The 13,866-nt window shown below is 49.8% G+C and overlaps 1 protein-coding gene across 1 annotated transcript in view; it reads right to left on the bottom strand.

Annotated features, from left to right (window-relative positions):
* The window catches only part of KANK1 (KN motif and ankyrin repeat domains 1), a 152,708-nt gene extending 144,420 nt beyond the window's left edge, over window positions 1–8,288 (bottom strand). Inside the window, exon 1 of the mRNA XM_066604210.1 lies at window positions 8,131–8,288. The gene's annotated coding sequence lies outside the window, so the exon portion shown is untranslated. The remainder of the gene's footprint in view (window positions 1–8,130) is intronic.
* Window positions 8,289–13,866: the final 5,578 nt, after the last annotated feature.

Raw genomic sequence — 13,866 nt, 5'->3', positions numbered from 1 at the left:
CGCATGCACTTCGCACATGGTGCGATGCTGCCGCCAACCCCATTGAAAGCAATGGGCACTGCGATGTGAGGGCACTCAGCATGATAGAACGATTTGCTTCCGGCAGTGCCGTGCAGGAAAACATCACTCGTGTATGACCCCATTGTAGGGTTCATATTTGGGGGTCTCACAATGCACAATTAGCACCCGTGTGAAGCCGGCCTGAAGTGGTGGCTTGATTGCCTACTAACAGCCACGCTTCTACGCTAACTGCCAGGAGTGGGCAAGCCTCAGATCCTGGCAGTTTAACCACTTAAATGCTACAATCAAAAGCAACTGCAGCGTGTAAGAAGATGACAAGGGATCTCCTTTAACACAGCGGCACAGTGCAATTCACTTGCAAGGTATCCAGTTCCCATGGCCTCCGTATCTGCCATATAACTCAGCCTATTAGACCCCGCCTCCTGCAGAGTTTAATAGGCTGATGTCATAGACATTGTAGAATGCACTATATAAGTAATGCAGTGCACTATATAAGTAATGCAGTGCACTATATAAGTAATGCAGTGCACTATCCTAGCAATCAGGCGATCACATCTTCAAGTCTCCTTGAGGAACAAAAAATTGCCTCAAAAAAGTGCAAGAAAAAAAATATCCAGTTTAAAAAAAAAAATTAAAAATTCACAAAAAACCTTTTAAAATGCCAAATAATTCTATAAAAGGCAGCGCATCTCTTCTCCATACAGCTGTTGTAGTCCAGTGTAGCGGCGATAAAATTCATTATACTTTGGATTCAGTTTACAAACAAGTTGTTAGACTGAACCCAACAACAAACTGTTCTCATGACTCATCCGAAACAAATGCGCGAAACCCATCAGTTAGCCGTCATCTGGATGATCGCCTGGCCAACACTATAACCCCCAATCTAGCAGCCGTGTTAAGAAATCTTCTGATACGACTTATTGCTGAATGCAGGCGAAACATTATCAATCCTCTTCTGCCCCAAGTAGAGAAAAACTGGAATGAAGGGGAGAACACACCATATTGCAGATTCCTAAACAGTCTGGCTATATGGCTATACTCATTGGTGGGCTGAGGACAAGTCACTATTCGTTAAAGTGGTTGTCCCACTTCTAGCTGTTTTACTGCAAGAAGCAGACAGCTCCATACATTGTGCTGTGGCCTGAGTTGGTACTGCAGTTGAGTTATATTGAAGTGAATGGGACTCAGCCTGCAGTACCAATCCAATGCATACACTGCCGACTCCTGTTCATTGAACAGATACTTACAGTTATTGCATCCATCAGCCACAGGCTATAACAGCATCCATTTAATGGATTTATCATGAAAAGCAATAGAAAAACTCATGATGTATGCAATAAAGAGAAGTGGTCATCACTTTTGGGGCTCATAGTGAGGGAATGGGAAATCCAGAGAACTGCGTTTCTTACTCACCAGGGTACCCCATTCCAGCAAAGTTGGTGCACGCACTGCTTAACTCTTCAGACTGCTCTATGCACTCTCCAATTCATCTCTATGGGACAGTGCACACACAGACCTAAAAACCGTCACCTTGTGTGAGCACATCAACTTCATGGGGACACAGCACAGTTACGGAGTACCCATAGGGTAAGAAACTCCGCTCCTCGGACACCCCATTCTCTAACCGGTATTATTGTATCTTGACACCACCGGAAGTACTGGTGGAGTCAAGATACAGGCTGTTTGACGGGGGTAATGTGCAAGAAAAACGCAAGTGTGCAGGATCCCTAGGCCTCATGTCCAGGGGGAAAATCAGGCCCGCTACGGATTCTCTATGTAGAATCCGTAGCGGGTCCCTCCTGTCCCGCGGACATGAGGCATAAAAATAAGAATTAACTCACCTCTCGCCCGCTCCGGATCTTCCCTTCGCCGCGGCTTCATCTTCTCTCCGTCGCGGCCAGATCTTCTTTCTTCGGCCCGGCGGATGCGCAGGGCACGTCGGTTGCGTGCCCCGCGCATGCGCCGGCCCGAAGAAAAAAAGATCCAGCCGCGGCGAAGTGAAGATCCGGAGCAGGTGAGTAAATTCCGATTTTGGTCTCACGCGGATCCAGACGGCTTCCATAGGCTGCAATAGAAGCCTGCGGGAGCCGTCCCCGCGGGAGACCCGCACGACATAGAGCATGGTCCAGATTTTTCCATGCTCCAATTTTTTTTAAAATCACTTTTATTGACCATCCGCGGGTATTTATCTATCCGCGGGTGGTCAATGCATCCCTATGGGATTCGGATCCGCGGGCAGGAGAAGAGTTAAAATCCGCTGCAGATTTTAATTCTTCTTTTGCCCGTGTACATGGGGCCTAACAGAGGAACGGCACAACATGGAGCCCTCAGAAAATGGAGCATAAAAGTGCCTTCACACTTGTGAGAAAATTGTGCAGTTTTTGAGACAGAATTATGCTTTTCAATGGTTTCATTCACATTTGTGATGTTTTCACTCATGCGATGTTGCAAAATGTGTAAATAGCGGCATGTCGTATCTTCCTGCGTTTTGCTTATTTTTTTTTTTTTTATTGCCCACATTTCTCTATAGAAAGTTTGTTTTATTGGATCGCAAGAACTTGCGACTTTTGTGCGGTGTGTTCTTTACATTAGAATCTCCTATTGTCTATTGCATTAAAAAAAAAAAGCACAAGAGTATTGCAGGCAGCGATGTTCTTGCAAGAAAAAGCATCGCTGACACTCAAAAATCTCATGAGCGAAATTGCGATATTGCCACAATTTTCTCACAGTGATGTCGCAATCACCAGGAGCCCTTAGAGCACTAAAATAGTTATGTCAGGAGAGTGGACAGTTCATCTATAAAGCACTTCCATCACCACCTCTGAGCCCCATAGACTACGGGTCCCCTGTGAGAAGTCAACGTGCCCGCACAGCATGAATCTTAGGCCTGCTCACATGGGCAAGAAAATCATGCGAAATTTGTACGTTGCAAGACCCAAAAATTTCGCACAAATATGAACTCTATTATTCTGAAAATCATGGTGGGTTCTATCTTTCTGCGTGCTCTTGCATCACATCTGTTTCCAAAGAGGCCGGCAGCAGCATCACACCGGATGCTAGGCGCACGTGATATGAGGGTCTGCCATTGAAAACAATGGGAGAAATTTTGCTGATATCAGAAGGCGCTGCGCTCATCCCCGCAGTCTTCAGCTATCAGCACTTCCATCACTGGGTACCCGGCGGCCTGTACTGAGCGCAGCATCGCTGGTCACTTGTATATCATCTGACTAGTGGTGCTGCGCTCAGTACAGGCCGCTGGGTGCCCGGTAATGGAAGCGCTGAAAACCGAAGACTAGAGAGAGGAGCGCTGTACTTTCTGAAATCAGCTAGAAGTACGCACCTTTTGACGCAGTTTTGGATGTGGAAGTGCTGCAGAATTTCCGCAGCAAACAATTCCCATTTGTGCCACATGTAAATTTACCCTAAGGCTGGGGTCACACGGGACAGGAATGGCCGCAGTGCGAGAATTCCGCTGGAAAAGCGCAGTTTCAAGACGGTTTTGTAGCGGTTTCGCCGGCAGCATTCTGCTGCGGCCATTTCTCCCCATAGAGAGGAGAGAGGCCACTGCGGAAATGAAAAAAAAAATTCACATGCTGCGTCTTTGTTTTCTCTACCGCATGTCCGTTTCCACGCGCCTTGGCCACAGCGTGAACGAGATTTTTGCAAAATCGTCCACTTTGCTGGCCAATCCCAGGATTAGGAGCCGCGGGCGGAATTGCCGTGCAGACATTCCGCATGGCAACTCCGCCTCGTGTGAACCCGGCCTGAAGGAGGCTTTGTGCACGCACTCTACCATAGAGATCAATGATACAGGCATGTGCATAGTCTTCTCAATAGAGTCCCGCCGTGCGCACGCTATACGCTTGGGGGCACAGCGCTGGAACGGGGGACCCGGTGAATATAAAAAGCAGGTCCCCCCATCATCCCCTCACCTTTAAGCCCCATAACGTAGTTTACGGTAGTTGTCCTTTAAGGAAGGCTAGTAACTCTACCTTCTGGAGATGAGGAGAGGGGATGTAGGCATTCCTTCCATGCATATTTACGCTAATTGCGCTCTCCAAATGTTTGTTGAGTACGCTACACGCTCCTCATCTGACTATCAGGAAAAATATGTACCATAAAATTGCAGTTTTCCGCTGGATCAGCAGGGACGCCAACAGCTGTGTAGCCATGCTGAACCCATGAAGTGGCCCATTACATGCTTACGTTCTGGAACTACGGAACATTGGCATTGAGGTGTTCTCAGTGACACAGTGATTAAAATGCCATCCAGCTCATCAGCGGCTCCCAACCCCTACAAAACCAGATATTTCATCTCTGCCTTCCACAAGCCGTACATTATTTTCAGCGTTTCATCGATATCGCTGCAGGGGGGCTTGTTTTTCTTGGACCAGTTGTATTTAATGGAAGCTGCCCCTGCACTACCACCGCGGATCGCTGCGCTACTGTAACACATTTGATTTTTCGGCGTATGGACAAGCAAAGATGTGAAACTTATTGGGATGTGGAGGTCTTAGGGTGGTTTCACATAAGCGCTCGGGGTCCCACTTTCCTGCTCACTTCGAGGATCTGGAAAGTTTAAACCCTGCGGCCGAACGGCTTTGTTTTAGGACGGAACCAAAACAGCGCCAAATGGACCCTATTGACTATAATGGGGTTTGTTCACTTTCCGCTAAGCTGCCCGCTTTTAGCCAGAAGAAAAAGTGCTGTATGTAAGATATTATGGTATCTTGAGTCGGATCTGCGACAGGCCCTCCGACCGGAAGTCGCAGCGCAGATGTGAAATCGGCCCCATCTAGGCCCAAAAATGTTCAAAGTTGCTCATATAGTCATGTAAAATGAATAAACGAAGGCGTATTTCCCTCCTCCTCCACCGCTTCCATCCCTTTGATGCCCGATCCCTCCGCTGCTCGCCACTACTGGCTTCAAGCGAAGGGATTGGCTATTGAAAATTGAGCTTTCCAAGTTATTTCCTTCTTCTACACAATAACTGATGCTACTGCGCCATTTCCCAGCGGTCCCAAATCATTCGTTCGTCAAAAATTTGATGAGGCGCTGCGCAATCGGCACATCAACCGTACGCACAATCATCTTCAGTAATATTTCTTTTAGATGAAATGTTCATTAATGTCATGAGTTGCTACAAAAGAGCCGCCACCGGACACGGTTGACGAAGTCGCTGACATGCGAAAAGTTTGTTTTGGCGGTACATTATAGACAGCAGCCGGCTTTGCCCGACCCAATATACGATTTGTGAACGTTTTCATGATGTTACAAACATGCAAACCCAAAAGAAGAGCATCATACACTCTTATGGAAGCTGTCCTAAAGAAAATGTGTTGCCCCTAGCAACCAATCACAGCGCAGCTTTCACTATACCTCAGAGGTATAAGAACCGAAAGCTAAGCTGTGATTGGTTGCTATGGGCAACAAAAGTTACAAGAGAATTGAATGAGTTTTCGATTTTTAATTCCGCCAGTATTTGTCGCCCGATGCTGAAGAACGCTCACGCTAAATTTCACTCAAATCGGACCAGAACTGTGGATTTGTATACGACACAAACAGATTTTGCGTTTTGCATACAAAATCCGCGATCGTCTCCTGAGCGGAGGATCCATGCATTCTGCATCAATTCAAACCCATAGCGCATCTGCATGTCCGCTCACACAAGGGGATCAAGACTGCGATTTTCCGCTTGTGGGAAAAAAAAACGCAGCATGCTCTATTCTTGCACGATGGCTTCCACTGAAGTCAATTGACATTGCGGAAAGGTCTCTAGGCGATGACGCAGGAAAAGCAGAGGTTTAAAGGAAAAATAAAATCTGTACTGCGCATATCTGACAGCGAGCCGTGCGGACCATCCGCAGTGCAGAAGAATAGACAATGATAGGTACGCACGGACGCCAGCCGGGCACAGTCCGCTGTGGGCTCCTGCATGCACAATCCGACCCGCTGAGTCACCAGCCAGGGCATTAGGCAGCAGAGCGCCATCAGGAGTGACAGGACACTCAGTAACGATGGTGCCAGCAGCCGCCACCGCAGCCGGACGCTTGGAGTGAACTGCATCTCGTGGTGCTGAGCAATTGGCACAAAACAGGCAGAGATTTATTATTCTGCATCTCCGCTTAATTTTCTTTACATTACAACCCAAAATGTGCGCCAGTTTTATCCCCATTTAATGTTCCTTGCTGGGCGATTAGAAAGGTGTACAAATATCTGCAGTTTACAAGTTTGCCCTTTTGAAGGAGTCTGAACCGCCCAACATCAAAGAGCAGAGCCGGGATGGACCCGTCTGACGAGGTGCAAGAAGTGTGAGGGGTCTGCTGATCCTGTGGCCGAGGGATGGATTACAAGGAAGCATGGTGCCAGAAGACACCGGAGGCAAGTGACAGACTCAAAGGAACTCCTCTTGTATGGACAGATACACCCCAGCACTATATACATTATACACCCCAACACTATATACATTGTCTCACATGGGGTGTGGAATATGGATTGTGACTAGAGATGAGCGCGCATACTCACTAAGGCAAATTACTCGCCATTTTCGAGTACATGCCCGCTTGTCCCAAAAGTTTACAGGGGCGGCGGGGGAGAGCGGGGAGGGTGGGAGATCTCTCCCCCCCGCCTCCCCATGCTCACTCCCGCAACTCACCGCTCACCCCCCGAATCTTTTGGGACGAGCAGGCAGGAACTCGAAAATGGCAATACTCACTCGAGTAATTTGCCTTGGTGAGTACGCTCGCTCATCTCTAATTGTCACAGATAAGACAGTTCAGGGCACAGAACGATTCAAAATAAAATGGAATGAAAGCATCTGTTAACATGGCGCCCGCCGCGCCGCGGGGACAGGGAACAGCGCCCGCCGCGGGGACAGGGGACAGGGAACAGCGCCCGCCGCGCCGACAGGGAACAGCGCCCGCCGCGCCGCAAGGACAGGGAACAGCGCCGGCACAGCTAGAGCGCCCTCTTCTGCCAGGCAGATTTCTCAGCACCTGCCCGCAGAGATCAATAGACTAATAAAACCTGGTGCAAAAGTATCGCCTTTTTCAATTTCCCGTTGTTTCCTAGCGGGGTTGTGTATGAACCGCCGCCTATATGCTTTATATTGTGTATGGACAGTGCTTGCATACGCGCCCATACAGGTATATAGGACTCATGCTGCGTGGTACGCGGGGAAGTAGGGCATGCTGTAATCTATTTATCGTGCCCATCGACACGCCGGTGCGAACGGATCAATGAAAGTCTATTTACTTTATTGACTCCATTCACCGCGTGTCTCACGGCCATATTACGTGCCGAAATCACGGGCGTGTGAGCGAGCCCCAAGGGCGTATGTGTCCCGCTCATCATCCACATGCACTAAATACGTAGCACACAATATATGCGTATGTCATATCCCGTAGCCTGTACTGATGCGTGATAACACCAGGATACGGCGTGCTGCTCTTTTTGGAGTATTTTTTCAGGAAAATGGCGCAAGTTCGAGTGGCGAAATAGAAATGAATGGGCTTTTAGCACCACGTAATAAGTGGGCGGCATACGCTCGTGTGAGTGCGCCCTAAGGGCTCCTTCACCCAGGTAGATAAAAGAGCTCGTTGATATCTATAGATGCGTTCACATTTACGTATTTTGCACGCACATTTCGTAAACGGTTAAAAAAATTAATAAAACGCAGCATGCGCTACTTTTGTGCGCATTTACACACCAAGGGAATTCCAAGGAGGGTGCGCAAATGTGCACGCAATATGCAAGGAGACGCACAACTCCATAGTCATTTACAGCCGGGCGCGTTTGTCCGCCGCCTGCGAATGAACGCGTAAAATATTCTAGAAAGTTTCCCTCCTGACTTTTTACGAACAGCAAAAGGTGAAAACAGAATCAATGGACGAGGAAAGTGAAACTCTGCCAAATGTAGCAGAATGCAGACAATGCGGGGTCAATACAGGGCAACACATCTGATGCACACTACACTGCAATACCTGCAGGACATTACTAGGCAGCCTGCCCTGTACACGGCTGCCCCCACCTGCAGCACTCCCTCCTCTCCGCTGCATGGGGGAAGCCTGACCCGTCAGGTACATCAGTAACAGCCCGCACAGCACTCACCTCCACGGCAGGTGGCCGCAACTCCCGGGAACTACAGGCAGCTCCTCGGCGGGACCAGATAGCCAACTGCGAGCGGGAAGTTACCGGCACCGCGTAACTGTGTGCGGCATCCCCTCGGCACACCGCCCGCACCTCTAGTACCGTCCGTGGAGCAGGAGGCTCGCACTGCACATGCGCACTGAGCAGCCCACAGCCTCCCTCCTGCCGGCACCTTCACACGGCGGCGTGTGGGGGAGCCGAGGGGAGGGTCAGTGCGGCCACAGCAGCGGCGGTCGTGAGGGGACTGCAGGCACAGGGCACACAGCTACATGTATACAGCAGCCGGCACAGGGGGGCTACAGCTACATGTATACAGCAGCCTGCACTGAGGGGACTGCAGGCACAGGGGGGCTACAGCTACATGGATACAGCAGCCTGCACTGAGGGGACTGCAGGCACAGGGGGGCTACAGCTACATGTATACAGCAGCCTGCACAGGGGACTGCAGGCACAGGGGGGCTACAGCTACATGTATACAGCAGCCAGCACTGAGGGGACTGCAGGCACAGGGGGGCTACAGCTACATGTATACAGCAGCCAGCACTGAGGGGACTGCAGGCACAGGGGGGCTACAGCTACATGTATACAGCAGCCTGTACTGAGGGGACTGCAGGCACAGGGGGGGCTACAGCTACATGTATACAGCAGCCTGCACTGAGGGGACTACAGGCACAGGGGGGCTACAGCTACATGTATACAGCAGCCTGCACAGGGGACTGCAGGCACAGGGGGGCTACAGCTACATGTATACAGCAGCCTGCACTGAGGGGACTGCAGGCACAGGGGGGGCTACAGCTACATGTATACAGCCGCCTGCACTGAGGGGACTACAGGCACAGGGGGGCTACAACTACATGTATACAGCCGCCTGCACTGAGGGGACTACAGGCACAGGGGGGCTACAACTACATGTATACAGCAGCCTGTACTGAGGGGACTGTAGGCACAGGGGGGCTACAGCTACATGTATACAGCAGCCTGCACTGAGGGGACTACAGGCACAGGGGGGCTACAACTACATGTATACAGCCGCCTGCACTGAGGGGACTACAGGCACAGGGGGGCTACACCTACATGTATACAGCAGCCTGTACTGAGGGGACTGTAGGCACAGGGGGGCTACAGCTACATGTATACAGCAGCCTGCACTGAGGGGACTACAGGCACAGGGGGGCTACAGCTACATGTATACAGCCGCCTGCACTGAGGGGACTGCAGGCACAGGGGGGGCTACAGCTACATGTATACAGCCGCCTGCACTGAGGGGACTACAGGCACAGGGGGGCTACAGCTACATGTATACAGCAGCCTGCACTGAGGGGACTGCAGGCACAGGGGGGCTACAGCTACATGTATACAGCAGCCTGCACTGAGGGGACTGCAGGCACAGGGGGGCTACAGCTACATGTATACAGCAGCCAGCACTGAGGGGACTGCAGGCACAGGGGGGCTACAGCTACATGTATACAGCAGCCTGTACTGAGGGGACTGCAGGCACAGGGGGGCTACAGCTACATGTATACAGCAGCCTGCACTGAGGGGACTACAGGCACAGGGGGGCTACAGCTACATGTATACAGCAGCCTGCACAGGGGACTGCAGGCACAGGGGGGCTACAGCTACATGTATACAGCAGCCTGCACTGAGGGGACTGCAGGCACAGGGGGGGCTACAGCTACATGTATACAGCAGCCAGCACTGAGGGGACTACAGGCACAGGGGGGCTACAGCTACATGTATACGCTACAGCTACATGTATACAGCCGCCTGCACTGAGGGGACTACAGGCACAGGGGGGCTACAGCTACATGTATACAGCCGCCTGCACTGAGGGGACTGCAGGCACAGGGGGGGCTACAGCTACATGTATACAGCAGCCTGCACTGAGGGGACTACAGGCACAGGGGGGCTACAGCTACATGTATACAGCAGCCTGCACTGAGGGGACTGCAGGCACAGGGGGGCTACAGCTACATGTATACAGCAGCCTGCACTGAGGGGACTGCAGGCACAAGGGGGGGCTACAGCTACATGTATACAGCAGCCTGCACTGAGGGGACTGCAGGCACAGGGGGGCTACAGCTACATGTATACAGCCGCCTGCACTGAGGGGACTGCAGGCACAGGGGGGGCTACAGCTACATGTATACAGCCGCCTGCACTGAGGGGACATTTACATTTTGGACCGACTCGACTTCTGCGTTATTAATTTTTATGTTCACTGTACCGATGCCGACCGCAGTCATGACTTTGGTTTTCTTGCTGATGAGATACAGTCCCATGCGTTCGCTTTTCTTTTCCACTCGTTAGATGAGGTATTCCAGCTCCCTTTTACTTTCCTCAAGCAGGGGGGTGTCATCTGCATATTGGAGGTTGTTGACGTTTCTGCCACCGATTTTGACTCCGATTTCTAAGATGACAGCGTCACATGACACTGCCGGCGCGTTATGCGCTGTACTGCGCATGCGCCCCGGCAAGGGATGCGGGACATCAGGCAGCGGATCCAGAGGTGAGTATGGGGTCTTTGGGGGTGCCGTGATGGGCTTTGCTGCGGTATTCTGCTTGCGGAGCCTGTCACAGCCGTGGGCACATACTGATGAAGGGCAACTAGCCTGAAACACCTGTCTGTGCATGGAGACTGGCTTTGCTTTTAATTCCCAGTCATTGTTTCAGACAGCTGTATGCGCAAATACGTTCACTGCTGCGGATTGTATTTGCGCATGAGCGAGGCTGGGAGATGGCAAGAAGCAGGCTGATACAGCGTATAGTACTGTTATTTTTGCGCTTGAAATGCCAGTTCACACGCTCACGTGTTACACCCTGCCCATGGAATAGAATGGCAATTAAACGCCATATTAGGGCCAGTTGTCTTTTTTCCCTCCGTTGTATGCAGGGTAACTCCCTCTCTCTTTTTTAAGCTGCCATAGATTTCTATGACAGCTTTCTACGTAACATGGACAAAGATAGATCGGAGGGGAAAGCTTGGGGTCTGAATCTAATGCAGAGCGCTGCTCTGTAGGATGTTGGGACAGTGTGGCGTCCTAGCTGAGGCTAGCCGTTACGGGGGAAACATCGAGGTTTTCAAGATAGTTTCACGGATGGCGCTACGATCTCTCCCGACAATGACGGAACGTGGTCCAGCTCAGTCAGTGCAAAAACAGGCAAGAGGAAACAGTGGTAATAGTCCTTAACAGTATGTCACGTGATGCCAGTACCTCTTTACAGACAAGAAGAGAGTTTTCAACCGGAGGTACACGGTTGTTCTTTACTCAATTAATCCAACTTTGATTTTCCAAGCATAAAGTATGTTGACAATCCTAGGCCTGATACTTCTGGCAATTTCCTTTCAATTCCACTCTGCTGCACCCACACACATGTTCCACCCACAAAGCTTGTTAGCACAAACACAACACCTACTGACATGAATACACAAAACAACAAAACACACATAGCATACACACCTCATCCAAAGGCATCCCAACTCTGGGCCACAACAACAGCAAATTATAATAGGAGCGGTTACCACAGGATCTCCCTTCATACATACACTGACACTGCAGGAAGTAATTGTATGTCCTATAGGGTTAAGGAGTTAACGGGCCACTCCAACAAAAACACATTTTTTCACACTCTGGACATCTCCTATGTATACTGCACTCACTTTCATGCAGTGCAGCCCCCTGTTTAATATTTATTAGACACCATCTTGATACAAAAATTTCTCCCTGCTCACTTTCTCTTTGCTCTACTATCGGTGTCATGATGCATAAATAGTGTATATTTTTATTACTACATCTGCTACATCATGTCCTGAATCCTGCCTTGCCATACCTCCACCTGTGATATTTCTTGGTGTAGTTGGCAGGGTACAATGAAATCGCAGCAGCAGCTTCCTCAGCTAATGGTAGAACACATGCAAGATTACTACTAGTGGGAGCCTTGTTAAGTCATGCCACTAAATTTGATGGGCACAACATAATGCTAATGAATTGGATAGCTAGGTTGTAGAGTACTTGTCACCCGTATAACATAACCCCTAAGCTGCAGATAGATTTAGCCTAAGGGCTCTTTCACACGAGCGTAGTATTTTTCTGTCGGCTGAAAAATGTGTGAACAGGCGCACAAACCTGGGTGCATGTACGCCGAGCTCGCAAAGTCATCGGACAGGGGGAGACAGTTTAGCTCTGTTAAACTGCCTCCCCCTTTTCGCCCCCTTGCTGGCTCTCGGCAAGAGGATGAAGCAGGACGGGGCGGGAACTTGTTGGCAGCCAGCAATGGGATGGGGCCGGAGCTTAGCAACTAGCTCCTGCCTCCTCCAATTGCAAACAGCCAGCAAGAGGAGAAGGGAAGGGGGTGGGAGTTTAGCAGACACACTGCTAAACTCCCTCCCACTTCCCTTCTCCGGCATTTGTCATAGGCTCCCATAGGAGTCTATGCAGCCGCTGACTTATTACGGCCAGAAAGATAGTTCCAGGACTATCTTCCTGCCCGGCGTAAAAGCGCCTGGCGCTATGTTGGCCGGCCACGCGCTTTTACACTGCGGAAATATGCCCATCTGAACTGATGTATTGGAATCTAATGCATCATATGGTAGCGTGTATACACTCGTGTGAATAAAGCCTTAAGTGCACTAAAAGGGATGCCCAAAGACTGTGCTGTTGCAACCTGAGTTGGAGCACAAAATAGTTGAGAAATGATTAAGCTCCTTGAGATACATACAAGGAGACCACTACTGCAGGTTATCTCAGAATTCGTTTTTGCACTTGGTTCCAACAGGAGGAAGAGGGTATCCTTAAATATGCCAATGCACTCCAAAAGATCCTGGCCAGCCTCTAGATGAGAGAGCTATATGGGTTAGATACTATGGTGAATATGGACTAGATTTTAAGAGACCAATTTATTATTGGGTTGCGTAATAGCCCACTGGGTAACGTGTTACACGAAAACATTTTGGTAGATCCCGCGCTAACTTTTCATCTGCTGATAACCAAAGTCATTGCAAGAAGCAAAGTTGGAAGTTATGACTCATATACTGTGAGTACGCAGACTGTAGAAGACCGCAATATGCCTAGAAGGGAAGAAGCTTGGGAAAAGGTTGTCCCAGAACTTTCACAGCTAGAGGTACTAAGGAAGACTGCAAAGAAACTTCATCATACCCTATACAAGGATGACCGTCTGAAAACCATATTTCCGGACCCTCCCCTCCTATGTTACAGGCAACCTCCTAATTTGAGGAACTTTATAATCAGGAGTGCATTACCTTCGGACACACAAAAATGAACTTATCCCTTTAATGTAAAGAACTGCAATACTTGCTCACATATACTGACCGCGGACAGGATACGGATCCCCAACACACAGCAGGACTATAAGATCCCTGGGACATTCACATGTTCCACGTCCAATATTGTGCACCTGATCCGGTGCACTAAGTGTCCTGTTGGGGGGCTCTATGTTGGGGAAATAGGACAAAAACTGAGAGCCAGGATGAGATCTCATCGTCACACAATTGGAGAGGAAAAGGCAAAATTACCTGTTGCAAAACATTTTTGTGGTCACGGACATAGCATAGAGCAGGTGAGAGTTATCATACTGAAGGGCAACTCTAAGTCACAGCGTCACAGAAGAATTTGGGAGTATAGGTTTATGGCCATGTTTGACACTCTCAAGAATGGAATGAACCTCAGCCCAGGATTT

Source organism: Eleutherodactylus coqui, chromosome 5, assembly GCF_035609145.1.
Source record: "Eleutherodactylus coqui strain aEleCoq1 chromosome 5, aEleCoq1.hap1, whole genome shotgun sequence".
NCBI lineage: Eukaryota > Metazoa > Chordata > Amphibia > Anura > Eleutherodactylidae > Eleutherodactylus > Eleutherodactylus coqui.
The sequence above is the reverse complement of the archived record's forward strand: the minus strand, read 5'-3'. Positions and strand labels throughout refer to the sequence as shown.